At 48.4% G+C, this 6,778-nt stretch overlaps 1 long non-coding RNA gene across 2 annotated transcripts in view; it reads left to right on the top strand.

The window, feature by feature from the left end:
- LOC111722420 overlaps nt 1-6,778 on the top strand; it is a 12,167-nt gene that overhangs the window by 1,002 nt on the left and 4,387 nt on the right. The window contains exons 2-3 of one of the 2 annotated variants that reach the window (XR_002771226.1): nt 4,553-4,879; nt 6,468-6,599. This is a non-coding gene — a long non-coding RNA (uncharacterized LOC111722420). The remainder of the gene's footprint in view (nt 1-4,552; nt 4,880-6,467; nt 6,600-6,778) is intronic. The other variant, XR_002771227.1, reaches the window with a different exon arrangement.

Below are 6,778 nucleotides of genomic sequence, written 5' to 3'. Positions count from 1 at the left end.
CACTGTTGTTTGGCAGCCCGGGCTGGATCTGAACCCACCACCTTAGGTGTATGTGGCTGGCACCTTAGCCACTTGAGCCACAGGCACCAAGTTGGGATAATGGTCTTAAAAGAGAAACCCTCACACTCCAAGCAACCCATGTCCTCGCAACCCACTGCCCCTACCCCCTTATACCCCATTTTGCAGGGAGGCACGGATCCAGAAACCCTCTTTCCACCTCCATACCAGAACACCCCCCCTCCTCACCAATGGGGGCCAGATAATGAAGCTGTCCCTTTAAGAGGAAACCCGGCTAGGAGCCCGCCCCACACTCGCGGGAGGGCACAGCAAGAACAGTGCTGCTGACTCTACGGCCCTCCCCCTTCAAGCAGTCAGCCCTCCCAGTGAGGAAGGAGACAGCCCCTGCATTACTGGCCTTTTGCAACCAGTGGCTTAGATAACTGGAAAATGCAGAACCCCCCTTTCTCTGAGAAACCCATTGCACTTGTTAACCTTTTAGATTCCATTCGCTTGACCCACCAGCCTACCTGGGACAATTGCCAGCAACTCCTACAGGTCCTGTTCACAACCGAGGAGTGGGGGCAAATTTTAGTGGAAGCAAGAAAGTCTGCCCCGGAGAAGACAAGACCCATACCCTTAACCAGGCTTTGATTAATGCAGCTTTCCCCCTAACCCGACCCACTTGGGATTTTAACACAGCTGAAGATAAGGAGAGGCTCCGAATTTACCGCCAGACTCTGATGGGAGGGCTTAGAAAGGCTACCCAGAAACCAAGCAACTTAGCAAAGGTATACAATATAGTACAGGAGAAGACAGAGATGCCGGCAGCATTCTTAGAACGGATAACGGAGGTGTTTCACACTTATACACCTATGGATCCAGAGGCGGAAGATACTAAGCCTGCTGTAATTATGGCTTTTGTCAATCAATCCGCCTGAGACATCCGGTGGAAACTTCAGAAAATAGACAGGCTAGGTAGACTGTTGACTACCCTTCAGGATCTGTTGACAATTGCAGAAAAAGTGTACAACAATAGAGAAACTCCAGAAGAGAAGCAGTCACACACAGCTAGGAAACAGACCCAAGACCTGGTGAGGATTTTTCTGGCCACCACAGCAGGAACTCCAGAAGATAAAGCTTGACAACTAAACTACCTTGCTAAAGTTAAGGAGACAGTCCCCTGGGCAGGCCTGCCAGCTAGTAATAGACCCCATCTCTGCAAAGACCAATGTGTGTACTGCAAAGAGAGCAGACACTGGGCCCTTGAGTGCCCTAAGAAGAGGGGCCCAGAGCAGAGAGACCAGGTCCCTGTGTTACAACCTGGAGAACTAAGTGATTAGAGCTCTGGGTAACTTTGAAAGTGGAGGGGACCCCAGTTGACTTCCCTATCAATAACAAGGCCCAACATTCAGTTCTGATCAAAGACAAAGGGCCCTAGATTCCCGGAAGTCTTGGGTGCAGGAAGCCACTGGCATGAAACAGTATTCATGGACTACCTGAAGAACCGTGGACCTGGGCATGGGTCAGGTATCCATGGTTATTCCTGATTGCCCTTACCCTCTCTTGGGGCATGACCTCCTCACCAAGATAGGAGCACAGATCACTTTTGAGAAAAACGGGCCCCAGGTGACTGATCAACAAGGGCACCCAATTCAGGTATGCTTAGAAGATGAATATCGGGTACATCAGCCTCCTCAACTAGCCCCCTCACCCAAAGACGTGACAGAGTGGCTCCTCCAATTCCCTGCCTCCATTCCCTCGAGGAATTGGGCTAGCCTCACATTGGCCTCCCATTCTAGTAGAACTAAAACCAATGGCCAAGCCTACCCAGGTGCAGCAATATCCTATGTCTCAGGAGGCACAGAATGGTATATTGCCCCATATCTGGAGGCTTAAAGAGGCTAGAATTTTAGTCCCTTGCCAGTCAGCCTGGAATACCCCCCTGTTGCCAGTCAAGAAGCCTTTAACAAATGATTACTGGCCTGTCCAGGACTTGAGAGAAGTCAACAAAAAAGTAATAGATATCCACCCCACTGTGCCTAACCCTTACACCCTCCTGAGCTCACTGACTCCAATTCAGACATGATGCCTTTTCCAGCCTCCCACTAGCCCCACAGAGTCAGCTTCTGTTTGCCTTCAAGTGGAGCAACCCCGAATGTGGCATCCATGGGCAGCTCACCTGGACCCGCCTACCACAAGGGTTCAAGAACTCTCCCACAATCTTTGATGAGGCATTACACGAAGACCGTGGCAACTTCCGTAAGACACCCCCTGATCTGACCCTATTGCAGTATGTAGATGACATTTTGTTGGCAACAGACTCAGAATCCAAGTGTGTCCAAGCAACACGAGACCTACTGGCTACTCTCAGCTCCCTCAGCTATCGAGCCTCAGCAAAGAAGGCTCAGCTTTGTCAACAAACTGTGAGTTATCTGGAATATGTACTGGTGTGGGGGGCAGCGGTGGCTAACCCAGGCCAGAAAAGAAACGGTACAGAAAATCCCAGTGCCTACATCACCCTGGGCAGTTAGAGAGTTCCTAGGCTCAGCAGGTTTTTGCCGGCTCTGGATTCTGGGCTTTGCTGAAATGACCAAACCTCTGTATGAAGCCACTAGAAATACTCAACCTTTTTGATGGACAGAGGAACAAAGTAAACCTTTCCATGCCTTAAAGAAGGCCCTACTGTCCGCCCCTGCCTTAAGCCTTCCTAATATTACCAGGCCCTTTCACCTGTACGTTAATGAGCACAAAGGAGTAGCAAAAGGGATGTTGACTCAGACTCTAGGGCCATGGAACCAGCCAGTGGCTTATCTGTCAAAAAAACTAGATCCTGTAGCAGCGGGGTGGCCTCCATGCTTGCAGATTATAGCTGCTACCGCCCTTATCACCAAAGATGCAGACAAACTCACTCTAGGACAAGAACTAATAATTACAACTCCCCATGCCATAGAGGGGGTATTGAAGCAGCCCCTGGACCGGTGGATGAACCATGCCCGACTCACTCATTACAAGAGTCTGCTGCTCAACCCTCCTCGGATCCAGTTTGCGCCTAAGGCAACGCTCAACCCAGCCACCCTCCTGCCAGACCCAGACCTGGACACCCAGCTTCATGACTGCTCTGAGATCCTGGCACAAGTACACAGCACCTGCCACAACCTGAAAGATCAACCTTTGCCTGATGCAGAGGTGACCTGGTATACCAATGGCAGCAATTACATCAAAGATGGCAACAGGTATGCTGGGGCAGCAGTAGTGACTGAGACTGAAGTAGTATGGGCTGATCCCCTCCCGGCCGGCACCTCTGCCCAGAAGGCTGAGTTGATAGCCCTCACGAAGACCCTTGTCTTAGGAAAAGACATGAGACTCAATATATATACTGACAGCCGGTACGCGTTTGCTACTGCGCATGTCCATGGGGCAATTTACAGAGAACAGGGGCTGCTCACAGCTGAGGGAAAAACTGTCAAACATAAAGAAGAAATATTTGACCTTCTTCAGCCCTCTGGCTCCCCAAAAAGGTGGCAGTAATCCACTGTCCTGGACCCCAGAAAGGAGATACTCCAGTGGCTAGGGGAAATAGACTAGCTGACTTAACCACCAGGCAAGTGGCTGAAAACACAAGCCTAGAACTTCCCCTCCACATGCCAGATCTAGGATCTCCAAACTTTCCAGAAGCTCCCAATTATACCGCTGAAGACTTACAATGGACGCACCAGACCCCTATGGTAAATGCCCCAGAGCAGTATAATGGGTGGTGGCTCACTTGTGACAGAAAAGTGTTACTTTCTGCAAAATTAGGGCAGAAAGTCTTATAACGGATGCACCGCTCTACACACCCAGGTTCCAGAAAGATGAAAGACCTACTCAGGCATACAGGTATCAAAATACAAGGCCAAAATGCCAAAATTGATGAAATAGTTGCTTCCTGTAAAGCATGCACCCTCACCAATAGTCAACCACAACCTCAAAACCCGGGGTCACGACAATGTGGGACCAAACCAGGTGCATACTGGGAAGTTGATTTTACTGAAGTCAAACCAGGTAAATATGGATACAAATATCTGTTAGTTTTCATAGATACTTTCTCTGGATGGGTAGAAGCCTTTCCCACCAAACAGGAGACAGCACAAGTTGTAGTCAAGAAACTCTTAGAAGATATGATGCCTAGATATGGACTTCCCGATAGTATAGGATCAGACAACGGGCCAGCCTTAACTTCTCAAATAGTAGCTAGTCTGGCTAAGGCCATGGGAACAAACTGGAAGCTACACTGTGCTTACTGGCCTGAGAGTTCAGGACAGATAGAGAGGATGAATTAGACCTTGAAAGGAACCCTGACAAAATTAATTTTAGAGACTGGTGGTGACTGGGTGTCTCTCCTCCCCTTTGCTTTGAATAGGGTAAGAAATTCTCCCTATGTCATAGGCAAGACCCCATTTGAAATTATGTATGGAAACCCCCACCCCTAGTTCCCAGCTTACTGAGTAAAGCTGTAAATGACAAACATGATAGTAATTTTGCTCTTTCTTTACAATTTTATCAAAAATATCAGCAAGAATACTGGAAGAAATCATTGCCCTGTACAATAGCGGGCCCACACCTGAGCCCCACGCATGTCAGCCTGGCAACTGGGTGTATGTAAAATGCCACCAACACAAGACCCTCAAACCACGGTGGAAAGGACCCTACATTGTTGTCCCCTCGACATCCACCACACTCAAAGTAGACGGTATCACGTCGTGGGTCCACTACACCCATGCCTGCCTAGCTGATCCATTTGCTGCCAAAGAAGACTACACCCCAGAGTGGAAACTCCAATGAGACCCTGACAATCTGTTGAAGCTCAAACTGCGAAGATGCCAGAATCCTTGATGTCACTGTATGTGCACTATATATTGACTTGCTCTGCCTTATTAGCTACTCCCTTTACTGCCAGCCCCCATCTCCCTGTTCAGGTAACATGGCAGGTTATTAATGCTAGCACAGGAACCATCCTCAATCAGACCTCAGGAATTTACCCTAAAGGTATTTGGTTCCCGGAACTCCTAGTAGATCTCCACGATCTATTAGGGACTACTCTCTGGTGCTGCCCAGATCTGACTAAGACCTTTTATGTCTGCTCCGGTCACCTTCCTGACAAGTGTGGAGGAGCGAGTTCATACTTCTGTAACTCATGGAGCTGTGTTTCCACTGGACAAATATGGTGGAACACCCCTAGACAAGAAGACCTAATTCAGATAAAACAGAAGACTATGTGTCCCAGCAAAGGGTGCCCCCAGAAAAATCCCAAATGTGATAGTGTTAGTATCAGCTTTACTGAAAAAGGGAAGCAGATGCAAGGATGGGAAATCATCAAATGGTGGGGTGTGCAGTTGTACCGCTCTTCCAAGACAGATCCAGGTAATATTTTCCTACTAAAAGTCCTATATTCCCCAGTTAATACTAGACCCCCTACTGCAGTAGGCCCCAACTCGATACTTAAGCTTCCCCCTGCAGTCATACCCAAGACCCCTGGCACCCCAGGCCAAGCACCAGGGACCCAAAGTCCAGACCCCACCCCCAACATGGCTATTACCAAGACACCTGCACCTGTGCAGGAAGACCCCATACCTGCACCTGCTGAAAATCTCAACCCACTCTGGAATTTAGTCACCACTACTTACCAGGTCCTGAACACTTCCAGACTAGACCGAGTCTTGTTGGTTATGTATGGAAGCCAGACCCCCACATTATGAAGGTATAGCTGTAACAGGGCAGCCTACTGTTAGCTCCTCAGCTAGCAGATGGCAACAGCAAGGTCCCCAACTCACCCTCCAAGCCACATCGGGCCAAGAACTCTGTGTAGGACACACACAGCCTCAGTTCCAACATCTGTGCAGCCAGACTCTGTCCTGGAATGGTACCAGGTACTTAATTCCCACCAACAATTCCTTGTGGGCCTGCTCTACAGGGTTTGCACCATGTGTAGGAGATAAGCTCCCCTTGCTCAAGACATGGCAGTTCACCTCAATGTGCTCCTTCAGGAGATTGGTTCTGAGAAGCATCTCTTTGAAGATCGAGCTTCTGTACCTGCCTATAGATATGCAGGAATATGCAGAGTGACTCTCTCCCTAGGAGGTGTGGAAAATCAGCTGAGGTCACAGCTAGGGTTGAACAGACTGGTCTTCAAGCATTGGGTTCTATTCTCTGCCTTCTCTCTTCATTAACATTATAATCTCTAGTTCCATTTGGGCTAAAAGGAACAGACAGCCAGTCTCTTTTATGTTTTTACTCTAAACAAAATCAATTGTATGTGTTCCTCAGCCTTCACACTAAATTGTAATCTTAAATGGTAGCTTCCTACTTCTTTGTATATGTGTTAAATTCTTACTGAATGTTGGAAAGTATATAAGGTAATCAGTAAAGTTTAACTGGGCCGCCGACCAGAGCGAGTCACGGCCTCCCTTAAATCATCATTCCGTCTGCAGTTCTTTCCCCTGCGTCCCCGATCAGAGGCTCCAAAGAACACACAACATCATCTGGCGCAGCGAGCAGGGTCCACGGCTGGACCGAGGACCTGGTCAAATTGTTCGTGGAGCATCTGTTCAACCGATCTTGAGGTTAGTAAACTGGTACTTTCAGAATCCAAAGAGTTGCTGAGACTTGGAAATACTCAGGCTTTGGACAGGTAGAAAAAGGGATCATTCATCATGGGTAACTCCTCCTCGGTTATTGAGGATGAATACATTCAATTGCTTAAAAATCTTTTAGATACTATGGGAATTTCTGTTAAGACTAA

Source organism: Otolemur garnettii, unplaced genomic scaffold, assembly GCF_000181295.1.
Source record: "Otolemur garnettii isolate 467f Iridium unplaced genomic scaffold, OtoGar3 scaffold00249, whole genome shotgun sequence".
Classification (NCBI taxonomy): domain Eukaryota; kingdom Metazoa; phylum Chordata; class Mammalia; order Primates; family Galagidae; genus Otolemur; species Otolemur garnettii.
This window is presented reverse-complemented; position numbering and strand designations above follow the sequence as displayed.